The 13,618-nt window shown below is 37.5% G+C and overlaps 1 long non-coding RNA gene across 1 annotated transcript in view; it reads left to right on the top strand.

The window, feature by feature from the left end:
* LOC134476050 (uncharacterized) overlaps positions 1 to 11,686 on the top strand; it is a 132,502-nt gene extending 120,816 nt beyond the window's left edge. Inside the window, exon 4 of the long non-coding RNA XR_010047490.1 lies at positions 8,040 to 11,686. This is a non-coding gene — a long non-coding RNA (uncharacterized LOC134476050). The remainder of the gene's footprint in view (positions 1 to 8,039) is intronic.
* The last annotated feature ends 1,932 nt before the right edge of the window (positions 11,687 to 13,618 follow it).

Below are 13,618 nucleotides of genomic sequence, written 5' to 3'. Positions count from 1 at the left end.
ATTTTCCTATGCCTTTGGCATATAACTGTCTTTAGCAAGTTATAAAGATTGCTTTGACCCAAAGAGCATTGGTGGACATGTCATGTACAGAGGGCTTAAATATACTTAATAGTTTGTTTAGCCTGATTTTCTCCCTTCACTGCCTTAAAAAGAATTTGATTTGGGGGATCATTTTGTTTCAAAATGACAAAAAGTTTATAGGATAGACTTGAATATAATCAGAAGTTTAGAGTCCATCTTATTCCACCAGAACAAAGTACATTCAGCGAAAAGTATGAAAATAGAAACCAATGAAATTTAGCTGATGGAGCATTATGATAGTTAAAATCTAATAGGAGTGCTTGTGCAATCAGATATCCAGGATATGGAGACCTCAAGGATAGACTGACAGTAAATATCTAGCTTCTGGTTTGAAGAAAGAAATAGGTGAAATACTGGAAGAAGACAGAGTTCTTAAAAGCACTTGGTCTCCTATGAGTGCACAGGTGAGATGCAGTCTTACGGCAGTGATGTCTCTATGACAGTTTCCATTCTGTCACATGTCAATGGTTCTGTCCTCTAGATAGCCTCATCGTTAACATTACAGTTTAATAGATAAGAGGAAGAGTTTTGGATTCTGTTTTTCTGGATTTAATTCTTGGCTCTGCCACATTAGTAACTCTGACCTATTTATTTAGCTTCTTTGTGTCTAGGATTAATTATAGAAGAGAGCTCATAAAGTCACGGTTAGGCTTAAATGGTTTAATATGTATACAGTACTTATAACAAGCTCTAGAAATTATGGAAGTTCTCAGCAAGAATTACATACTCGTATTATTATCATTATTATTTAATCCATAATTCAGGTTATAGAAGTCCATAGTATTCTGCTAAGTATCACATGGGGAATTTAGATGAAAACAAGTTATGAGTACTGTCATAAAGAAGCATGTAATCTAAACTGTGTTGAATTTTGTGTGTTACGACTTTGGAAAATTTGTTAGTTCTAATCATTAGACACACTATACAATCACTTTCAACATGCAAGCTAAATGACATCAGAAAACTCTGGCATTAAGAAAGCAAACTTATATTTACATGCAATCTGTAGAGTTTTCTGCATACATGATATAGAATGAGTTTAAAAATATTCTTTGTTTTCCACCCTCTGGGAGTTTAGGAAAAATTTAGATTAATTCTTTAAATGTTTGGCAGTATGAAAATCATCTAATCCTGGATTCTTTGGTATAAACAATTTTTATGGAAATACATAGAAAAGGTACAAAGATAGTGTTCAATGAGCACACAGCTTTATCTTTGGTTAACATTTTGAATATTTTACTTCTTTCTTACTCTCTCTTTCAATATACATTTATCTATATAATTTTTGTAAACCACTAAGGAGTAACTCTTCTAGATTCTTAGTGTGTAGCCTATAAGGTAAGGATTTTTTTACATAACTGCAGTCACTCGTGAATTTTGAAATATTTAGAGTACTACTTTCTTTCCAATATATTATCTAGTCTAAGACCATAGGTCTCATTTGTCTGTCTCCTTAATTTTATTTAATCTGGAAACATTGCTCAGCGATTCTTTTAAACATTGACACTGTGAGTAATATAACATTTCCTTTAAATCGAATGTTCCTCATTTGAGAATTCTTCAGTAAGGTCTTTGTCATACTGGCTGCAAAATAATGATATTCTAATTTCATCTTTGGACTGTATCTGCTGAGTGATCAGTAATCAGCAGTATATATAAGCAAGACCTTTACTTTTTTCCTATTTATTTATTGATTTTTTAAAGCTATTTTAAATACTGACTTATAAGTTGCAATCTTAAATATTTTGGTATTTAAACTATTTGGCTAGTGAGAACTCCTTCATACTAGCTCCTATGCCTCTGTGTTAGCATAACTGTTTTTTTTTTTCTTTTAAGTACTTGTAGGAATTTACTTGCTAACACAAAGTGCTAGCTGCACAGACTATTTTCTATTATCGTATGACAAAAACTCACAAACTCATGAAGTGATCAACTTTTAGAACTTCTGTCTCCATTAATTCTTTGCTATAAGCAACTCTGCTATTATCTTGACCTTTTCAGAAGCTTGCTTATCAGCTACATGAATCTTACCTAAAGTTCCTCCCACTTGGAAGTAGACTTCATTGACTTAGAGCTTCAGCACCAAAGCCTGGTCATGTTCTTATTCAGAGCTCACTCTGTAGTTGTTTTTGGTAATTTGAAATCAATGGATGGTTAAGCTAAAATGTCAACAAGCAGCAGAGTATGACTCACAGACTCAAAAGGGTTTGTTCTGACCACGATGCTCTGTGTAAATGTGAAGCTGGGACAAGAAATGAAAGATGGTTCAGAGAGCTCTCATTCTCTTGGCAATGTTCTCCTTGTCTCTAAGATCTTGGTTCAAGATGTCCCCATTAGAGATGTGAGTTGGAGCATATTCTCTCCCAGCCATCCTTGGGGGGTGGAGAGAAACAAGGAACAATTAAAGAGATTAAATCACCAAACTATCCTTCATTTGAAATGCCCTAGGATACGGTTATTTAAGGTAAGCATCCAATCACACATGCAGAGAGCACAGTCGGTACCTCATCCAGACTCCCTGTACTAAGAAGGCACACTCATGCTGTGTCATACCCCATGCGGTAAGTGCTGGCAATTGAAAAGTCACAGCTATTCTCCAGAGAGAAGCCAGTGGGAGCTGCTGTGCCCAAGAAGATACACTTCACCTCAAGGGTGCAGACATTGTCTCAAACTGGTATCAACTATGTGGCATGCTTTATGCTCAACAAGGATCAAGCTGAATCTGGACTGCAGGGAAGCCACTGCCTTGCTCAGACAATTTTCCTGTCCCATGTGCTTGCTCCTTCCCTCCCTTGGCGACTTCTCCCAATTGCTTTCTCAATAAATCACATATCTTGGGGCACAGACTCTTGTTTGAAGCTCCAGGGAATGCAACCTAAGACTTCTTGTGCCAGCTTAATATGGGAACAATTTTAAGGTTATAAATAATCTCATGTGTAAGTGATTTTCGAAAATAGGCATATCTTTGACATGAATCACTTGAAAAATGTTTTAATTATTCTTTAGCATACTAGAACTAATGTTTGTTCAAGTGAATCAAAATCTCTTGGTTATACTGAGAAGAAATCTTAAAGCCGTGTGTGACTCTTTCTTCTTCTGATCTGCTTTTAACCATATGGCGACTTCAGGCTTCAAAATCCTTCACTTCTCCAGCCTTCTTTATAGTCCTGTTCGTGGCCCACCCCTGACGTGTCCTTCCACTGTTCTCCACCGTCCCCACTGCATCCCCATGCAGGCCATGCTCTGACCCAGGCAAGGTTTGTGCTGCTTGAAGTTGCTCTCTCCACCTTCTTCTCTGGGTCCAGCATTCATGTATTCAAGAAATGTACTGAAAAATGTGTTTATTTCCACTTTTTAGAATTTTTTTTTACTTGATTTCCCTCCACTTAGATTTTCTCCCCAACCATCTTTGCTTCTTAAAGCCCTATAAAAACTCAGTTCAAATGTTTCTATCTCCATGACACCTTCAAAGAGTTCCTGAATCAAAACCAATTTGTCTTTCTTCCATGTTCCCTGGGGCATTTGTTTGTTTCTCTAACATGTCACTTCCCATATGCTCTTTGTTACTTTATTGCCAGTGAATGTGTCTAAGTACTCTATGGCACCAGCAGTTGCTGCAGGAAAGTAACTATACTTCATTCCCTCCATTTGCATTATTAACCTCTATTCTCATTCTCTGTCGACACCACCTGCCTCTTTCTGAACTAAAAGATTCATGCAGCTTGCCTCGCCCCTGTGCGGCCATCAAAAGGTTTCTGCAGGAAACAATGTGTTCCCTAGTTCATGCTCCAAATCATTCTGTGATTGTGCAACACCTCCTGATGCTTAAGTTCTTGGCTTTGTAGGTACACATTGTTTTACCCTCTTCTTGCTCCTTCTAATTTAGTGACCATTACCACTTGTCCTTTTTGAAATTTTGTATTTGGGTTCCAGTTTGAATCTCGGGCTCAATTTTCCTATTCCTTTAAGCCACCACTGAGAGATGCTTGTCTAAAACACATACTGAGGATTCAGTAAATGTGTGTTCTGCAACCCATGGGAATACTTATCTCTGTTTGCTTTCCACAAGTATTCAGTGTATCATTGTAATTTCATTTCATTTCAAGCATCCTTTGAGGAAAGCAGAAGGGTGAGGGCTTATCTACCATTAACTTTGCACAGTGAGCCTTTGATTGTGCCTTGAATTTTCCTGATCAGCTTCTTGGTTACATATGGGAGAAACACTCTGTTTCTTCACTCTATTTCTGCTGTTCCTGTTTTTCGTACCTCTATTTGCCATAAACCTCTGAATGTGAGAAGAAATGTCAATCCTATTATGCACTGGTATTATTGAGAACTCTGTGGCTACAAATGACAATACGCAGTTCACCTGGCATGAACAAAGCATGAAATTAATTTGTTTTTAAAATTGAAAATATCTTAATGGATCTGATCTTAACTATTCTAAGACTCAGACACTATAACCATATTTTCAGGCTTCTGTGTCTTTTTATCCACTGCAGCATTTTTCTCTGTATCAGATTCGGTCTCAGAAAGGCTGTTCCATATACTAGTGCAAGTTGTCCAACAATAGATCAGGATTTATATACTATTAACTTGTTCACTTAGAGAGTTTCATCTTCACATATTTTGGCCTGAGTTATTGGACTCATTGGAGTCATGAGCTTATCCTGAATTAAATCCGCTGGTCCGAAAAGTACAACTGGGTGTTTGAGTCATAAAGACATTTCTAGAGGTCAGAGGTGAGGTTAACTCCACCAAAGACACACAGTGGGGAAGAGATTGTTCTCCAAAGGGAGAGTAAATATCTAGGTCTGGAAGAAAGGGAGAAAATGATGGATATTGCAGGCAATAAACACTGTATTTCTTTTCTATGTTTCCTCATGAGATCTGCAACTATTAGGAACATAAGTAGTGGGATTGCTCCTAGGTATAGACACTGGACATGACTTTGTTTTGCTAAAAGGTTACTCCATGGTATTGGGCAAATCACTGAGATTCTCTAATCAATGAAAGTTTAATTCAATTCATTTTAAAGCTTTTTATCTGTAAATGACATATTTTCCATTGGATCAGAATATTTTATTTACTTTTGCATTTCTTCTCTATTCTATATTTTTTTTTACTCCTTTCTCTGATCATATAACCAGGCTGATAGATTTTCCTTTACTCTAGGATTTTTATAAGGCTAAAAGACATTTTGTTTTGAAATGCAGAGCCTCTACACTTCGTTGTGAAATCCTAAAGGGATTTATCCTGGAGAAACAGAAGAGGGAACATTAAGGAGACACTAACGATTAGGAGATTTTCCCAAATGAATAGGCTATCTCAGAAATGGGATGCACCTTCTTTGTGAGGGAAAACCAGCAATATCTCCTTATCCATGGGGCTCTTTCTGTGGCTTCGATTTCCTATAGCCAACCATTGTCTAAAAGTATTAAGTTGTACAAATAAATGGTTACTGAGTTTTAAATTATGTGTTGTTTTGAGAAGTATAATGAAATGCCACGCCAATCCTTCTCCATCCCACCCTGGATATGCATCACCGTTCTGCCCTGGGTACACGATATCCCAGTGGGGCTGAGTCTCTGACACATGTGCTATTTGTTTTTCTTTCAAGAAAAAAGATCTTCATCTTTTCTTTTTCTAAACTAAATCTTTAGCACTCAGGTTTTATTGCAGTATTGGAACATCATGATAAATAAATGAGTTTTGGGGTTGTAGTTCGGGCATTCATCTCTCAAAGGTTTGCCATCACTGCTGTATATATATACACTCCCCACTCTTTGCTTTCTTGAATGACCTTTGATTTTGGTAAAATTTAGTAACTTTCCTACTTATCAGATCAACTCCACTAGCATTTCAGGGTTGGTGTTCAAGTAACTCTTGTTTTACTTTATAATGGTCCCCAAACAAAAGCATCATAATGCTTTCAAACTAGATTTTAAAAAGTAAAAGTATAAAGCATTTATACTTTGAGAAGGAGCACCAATAATTATAAATGCTTGATTTCTTATATCCTAGCATTTGGTAAGTCTAAGTTAAGTTGAAGTTCACTTGTGAAAAAATAAACTTGCACCTGTGGGTTTCATACTGAAATTTTTGCCTACTACTTAAGTGATACCTAGCAAGGAGCCAGTTTCTCAGGTCCATCCACCATTGGGGAACAAGAGATGACCAATGAACCTCTTCCTATTGACTATGGCCTATCCCAGCCATGTCAGGCAAAAGGAGCTGGTGGAAGAGTAGCCTCAAATCATGGATATTCATAGCAGCTACTGAAAGACCCACAAGTGAAATTGTGTGGCATTCCCAATGAAATGTTCTTTAATTTGTCCATTTTCTTGGTTGCTTTTCTCTGGAAGTCAAGACAAAGTAGCTGATGCCCCAAATTACAGATGGAAAGGTTTATTTATCTTAAGTTTGGGAGGTTTCAAACCATACTCAGCTGGCTCCAAGGCAGGGTGGCGTGACTGAGGGGCAGCTGTTCATGGTGGCCTTAAGCTGCAAGAGTGAAAAGGCCAAAATGGGAAAAACATGCCTTCTTGCCTCCCTGACATTGTATGCAGGCTCCTTGTCCCTGAGTAGTGCAGCACTCACACTGTCAATCCCAAGCTAGACAATGAACCAATCACACATGCTAGATTCAGACTCCACCATGACTACAGGAGGCTTGGAGTGGGGGTGCCATCAGGACAAAACCCACAAAGTCCATGGTTGGCTGACAGTTTCTAAATCTGTCCATAGTTTTACTCCAGAGATAGACAATAGAACTATTCCACATTTGAGAGGATAAAAATACTTATAGTACATTGTATCCAGTACTGAAGATATTAGCCACATGTGACTGAGAACTAAATTTTAACTTAGTCACATGTAAACAATGCTTATGGTATTGGGCTGTACACATTCAGAGAATAAAAGAGACCAGGAAGCATATGTTTAGATGGAAAATTGCATATGGTAAAAAAAAAAAAACTATTGAGGAATAATTAGCACTTTATATTTATCCATAAGATTTGACTATTTAATTTATTCACCAGAGCTTCTTTTCTTGATAGTTGGTCTGGGATGACATCTTACAGACAAAAAGGCACTACAAACTTGGGACACAGAACTACTAAAGGACCAATTACAATTAAAATCCAGGCACACCTGAATCCTCAGTCCATGGTCTTCCTGCCATACAGTTTAAGAAAGAGCCTTCTAATACTTGTGTCTTAGTTGTAAGGCATGATGACAGTGTTAGTTGTTGGCTGCTTTAATAATTGGTCTTCTAAGGCAGGAAAAAAGGCTTCATTTTAGATGGACTTGCCTTCTTAAACTTGAGGGGCTCTGAACTCTGACATCTAATTATGTTCATAATTATAGTAAGAAAGAGGAAGAGAATTTAAAAATTCAAGCAGTGACATATACAAGGGCAAAACTGGCTATTATGCTAAAATGCACATTTTAATTTTATTTACTATGACTGCTAAGTAAAAGACTGGCATGCAGGAGCTGGGGCACGGTCTATGTATGAAAGCTTTGAACCTCAAAGTACAAGAATATTTTTTTAATTCAGCACCAAATAAATATCTTACATAAAACTCTTACTTATGAGATATGTATTTCTATAGCTTTATCAAGTGACAAATATTTGTCATTAACATTGTTACATTTGTGATATATTAATTTATTATTTACAACCATATGTACAATTATCAGAAACCTAAAAATGTTCCATGATGCCTCCAATACAAATAAGGCTAACACTCCTACTAGTGACAGCCAGTGTAGAAGAAAGAATTGTAATTGATGGAGTGAGTCCTAGCATTTAGTAATAAAAATAGAGAAAAGCAGCTTCTCATTTTAAAGGGAACTACCTTTTCTATTCTTATTGTAGGCAATGTTTTGTTTATAATTTGCTCCTTTAGTCATCTAGATCTTAATGCATTTTTTAAAATTTTATTTTGCAGGTAGTAAAAACAGAATGGAACAAGACAGAACAAAGCCAATTGAGACAATGCAGTGAAATTGGTACAGAACTTCACAGCAGGATACTAAGATAGCAGTAATAGGTACTATAGTATATCTCGTTATCTTCCCAATAGTTGTCCAGTCCATTAAGTACAGCGAAATCAAACCAAAAACAGAATATTATAAAACCAGTTGAAAGAGAGTATTGAATAGAGCAAAACAAACATAACAAAACAAAACAGTGAAAACAATATTTGCCTTCAAACAGAAAATAGAATGAAATCCCCCACATTGGCTATATTGCATATGGTCATCTTCCCAAGAAATGCTGAGACATCTCAGTTGCTGGAAGGGGTGTTGATTCTCAGCCCACATGCTGGTAGGCTTTCAGGAGCTGTTGTTCTCCTCCTGGCCAGGGGCATCTACCAAGAGGGCAGGTGAATAAACTGACTAAGTCCCACCAGGGCCCGATCTTGAGAGCACTGATTCTGCTCCTGGCCCATGTCAGGGGCGCTTACTAATGGGGCGGGCAAATAAGTTGCCTAAGTTCCACCATGGCCAGTTCTCAGTAGCCCTGGTTCTCCTCCTGGCCCACGCCAGAAACAAATTTTTGGTAATTACTGTTGGCTTTGAAGTAGTGTCATAACTTGTGTTAAAGCAAGGTGATGTCTCATCACATCTATAGAATAGGTGGGTAGGAGAGTAGTTGGACAGCTGATTCTGCACAGGGGCAGATAGTAAACTACTTTAAGCTTTTGGATCGTATGTTTCTTTCACACTCACTAAACCTTGATACTAACACACAGAAGCCACAAATAACATGGGAATGAATAAGCATGGCCATGATCCAGTGAAATTATTTATGGACACAGAAATTTTAATTTCATTTAGCTTTCATATGTCATGGAACACTGTTCATCTTTAGACTTTTTTAATTATTTAAATCTTAGGAACCTAATCTTCGCTCAGAGGCCACCCAACATACATATAATAGGTTACTTTGGGCTTATGACTCTGTGCTGATCTCTGGTCTATATGGACCTCAAAATGCCAGGGGTCTAGAGTGCAAGAATTTTGCCTCACTTGGCATCCACTGAGCAGGACTTCCTCCAGGCAAGGAGGAAGACTCTACCTTCCCCAGGTAAATCCTGCTGAAGCACATGTTGGAGTCAATCAGTTTCATTGGTCTCACTCCGTTGGGAGAGTCAAGTGTGCTTTTTTCTGGGGGAATTAGGATCTGAACTAACAAGGTTTGCCTTTCTCAAACTCAAAGCAGGAGACGCAGCCCACATTACACATTCTTGGCCAGCTCCACTGATTTCTCCTTTGTGCTATGTTTTCAATCTATTCATCTAGCTTCATTTGCTGAGCAGGCTGATTGTGCCCTTCCACAGCTGCCCCACAATGTAATCCTTCCTGAGACCAAACTTCATGGTGCTTTGAGTCATCACAGTGGGATGTTAGTGCTTTCCTTTATTTGGTTCTTGGGTGAACACTCTGAACACTAACCTTGTGTTGTCAGCTACAGATATCAATAGGCTTCATTGTCTAATAATCAATATTAGAGGTTACTGCAAACACAAATATTCCCTGGGTGGATAATTAAAGTGAATCTGTCCCCGACTGAGTGTTGTCTTTTATTTTAACCTTTACTCTGCTTTTATTTCATCAGTGGAGTTTTTCACATCAGAACAAGGGGGCAGAAAATGGCTTGATGCCCATTGAAAGAAGAAGAAATGAAAAGTAAAGGGTTTGAGTATTTTCCTACATATGTTTCTGTCTAAGACAGAAGGACTATGCACAGTGAAAATTCTGCAGTTAGTTTAGTCTTTCATCTATCTATAAGAAATATTGGTTCTCTTCTTGAATATATGCATATGCTGTAGAGCTAATTGGGTGCATTTTCAGGTATAGTACTTGTATAGCAAAACCTAATTTGGGCAAAGGATTGTAAAGTATAACTGGAACAAAAAATATTTGACTCTGGAGAGAATTAATAAATCATTGTTAGCAAATAATGTGCTACTACAGGTAAATAATGCATAAAACATAGCATCTCTTAATAGAAATACAGTAAAATTTGTGAGTCATATGCAGCAGAATAGACTTTTCAGAGTTTAAAAAGGTTTCTATTCAGTTTTATTCAACCAAGTGAGATGACCAAAAATTTAAACAGAAACCTCTTTGGGGGTACAGTGGTCATCTAAAGCTTAAAGACAAAGCTTTATAAGAAAACTAAACATCACTTGCTCAAGGAATTCTAGGAAAATTGGGAGAAGCAAGAAATAAAATGGAAAATTAATATTATTAGCATACAAAATCCTATGAAATATGTTAAGCAGTTAAAATACTTACTGACTGAACATTTTTGTTCTCCTTATACTCGTATGTGAAGAACTAGAAGGTGAGTGTTAGAGGACAATTAGGCTAAGAGGTTGAGATTCTCATGCATGAGATCAGTTCCCATAGAAGGTGCCAGAGAGCTCCATTGCCTCCACATCAGAATAAGATGGAAATTGGGCAGTCCACAGTCTGAAAGACATTCTTAAGAACCCAGTCATAATTTTGGACCTCCAGTTTCCAGACCTATTAAAAATAAATTCAAAATAAAAATAAGTTCAAAATCAAACAAACTTCTATTGTTTATGAGCCACCCCACTTAGACTACTTTATTAGAGAGGCCTGAACAGAACAAGACAACTTCCAACAAATATAGAAAAAGCAGATGAAATGCAATTTATAAAAGAAACACAGTAAATAGGAGGTGATACAAAATACTTCCAAATTAAAGTGAGGAATTGCTTTATTGGACTAAATAGTGATTGAAAGAAGAGAACCCCTTAAAAACCACAATGAGATTGAACTAAACACTTAGAAAATCAACCAAAACAATAGTGACATCACCAGTTCCTAGCAAGTGTGAAGAGAAATGGAATCATTCTTGCATTGTTGATGAGAATGTGAAATCGAACAGCCACTCTGGAAAACAGTCTGACAGTTCTTCATGAAATTAAGTCTGTAACTACTCTGTGACCCAGAAATCATGCTCTTGTACATTTGTCTTGGAGAAATGAAAACTGTGTCCACACAAAAACATAAGCACAAATGTTCATAGTAGTTTGGTTCATAACTGCCCAAACAGGAAACAAACCAGATATAATTCAGGAAGTGAACTGTTAAACAAACGTACATACATTTTTACCATGGATTATCTCTTACCCAGAAAGAACAAGGAAACAAACAATTGATACATGGAACACACTGCAAAAATTTACAAAGAATTTTTGCTCAACAAAAGCAGGAAGCTTAAATGTTGATGTACTGCATGACTAATTTTATGTGACATTCATGAAATATCAAAATTAAAGAATAGAGGAGAGATTAGTTGTTCCCTGGCATGAAGGAGAAGGGAGTACAGAAGGAAGGTGGGTGTGGCAATAGAAAACAGCATGAAAAATTCTTGGGGTGATAGTACTTCTCTCTTCCTTCATGGCATGCATGTCTACATCCTGGTAGTGATATTATACCAAAGTTTTCTAATATGCTACCATTGGGGTACACTGGGTACCTGGGGTTTATGGGTGTTGTTTCCAACCACTGCTTGCAAATCTACAGTTATATTAAAATAAAAAAAATTATTTAAAAAGTTCTGATGCTTATATCTAATGAAGTCTGCTTGCTTACACAATGGGTAAAGTTTTATTTTCATATATGGATAACTTTTTAAATATTTTGGAAAATAGTTTATTATTTATTTGCCTTTATTTCTTTTCTTTGCCATAGCAGTTTTCTTATAATACCTTATATTAAGGAGATAATTTAACACGTTAGTAAACATTTCTGTGCAAATATGTCCAATAATGCATCATTTAGAAGACTGAAAGTGTTCAGACGGAGACAAAAATCTAACAGTTAAGAAGTGTGTAGGTTATGTGCATTCCATTAACATTAGTGCAGAAATAAGCTTGGGATTTTGTAGGTGAGATAGACAGGAGGATCCAGTATAGCAGTTAGGCTCTGACATTTCTGTTTGTAGGATCAAGATGTCACAAGATGGTCTATATATCATGTGACACATGTATGTGTAAAATTTCTTCTATGTAATCAATGGATTTTTATGCAAATGCTGAGTGCTGAACATAGCATAGTCATGCTCTTTTATACAATTTTTATGTCTTTGTCTCCCTTATAAAGGGTATGCACTAAAATTTTTCAGTCTGCATGGGTATACATAAAATTCTACAATCTGGTTGGTTATGATTTATACTAGAGAGTTACATTAGAATACACATGCATACACAGAGGCCAGTATCTTTACACTGTAAAAAGTACTTGTCTGGACACATCGAGAGAGACCCTATCACCTTCTACCCTTTGATACTTGGACCCTACCCTATTTTGGATCAAAGACCATCATTGTGGTTCAGAGGTTTATAATTCCATAAAAAGATCACATTTTCCTTTGACCATCATCTCAATGAAGCTGGCAACAGAAAGTATGACCAAGGGAGCCAGGCAAAGCAGGGTCAAACAGACTCCTCAAGTCAGGAGTGTAACACTATGAGGGTTTTGAATTCATGGAGAGTTGAAAACAATCTCCCAAACAATTCCCCAGGGTCTCAACCTGTCTAAGTCTGGGCAGGAATGTGAGCAGTTTTTGTCATTTGATCTGTTATTGCCTCTATGACCTTTCTCTCATCTTCTATTTGTAGGCAATAGTTACTTAATAACTTAAGAGATGTTGACCCAGTCTCTCCTCTAGGTGAGACAGGTTCTTCCAATTACCAAAGCCTTGAAAAGTCAAATCCCTGAGGTACAGCTGTGCCAGTATAAGGTTTATGAGAAACTAGCTCTCTAGCTTCCCACACCATAATTCCACATGTTACTTCCCCACATACACAGGAAAAAGAGACCTTGAGAATCTGGCCTACTGTCTGTGCTAGGGTATGGTAAAAAGCATGGCTGGAGACCCTAATACAGTTAAGAGCAACAGTCACAAACAAGATGCAGTCTACCTGTGTTGCTAGTCAGTGGCATCCTCAGGCTTTTGTTGTAGACTAGTCAGCCTCTGGAGTGACTAGAGCAGGGCTGTCATCTTTCAGTCATGTTCCTGAAGCCAAGATCTGCATCTTTCAGATCTTCAGCTCCACTGGGCTCATTTGGGACATACTCCCAGGTTTGAGATTCTGGATTCATTCTGCTGTGGTGAATCCAGGGGGCTATCTGATCAGCCTTACTGCAGTGGTGGTGGATAGCATAACAGTGAATGGTCCCCTCCAGAAGGGTTTTAGGTATTGGACACTCCATTCTTTTACTCATATAGCATTCCCTGGTTGAAAGGGTGAGTGTCCCTGTCAAACTCACAGGCAGTCATTCCTTAACTCATTGGTGTAGGGTGGCTAAGGATGAGTCTAATGTCTCCTCCATTGTCTCAGAATGGGGTTTCTGAGTTCCTTTAAATTTTCTTTATGACTTTAGTAAGAGGAGAGGGCTGCCTATAGAGAATTCCAAAAGGAAAAAAAACTGAAGGGTTGGTGGGCAGGGTTGCTAAAAAGGGTTGAGGGCACAGGGAACTGAG

Source organism: Cavia porcellus, unplaced genomic scaffold, assembly GCF_034190915.1.
Source record: "Cavia porcellus strain 051 isolate PalLab524CR breed Dunkin Hartley unplaced genomic scaffold, mCavPor4.1 scaffold_5, whole genome shotgun sequence".
Lineage (NCBI taxonomy): Eukaryota > Metazoa > Chordata > Mammalia > Rodentia > Caviidae > Cavia > Cavia porcellus.
Note: the sequence above shows the minus strand (reverse complement) of the source record. Positions and strands in the feature narration are given on the sequence as shown.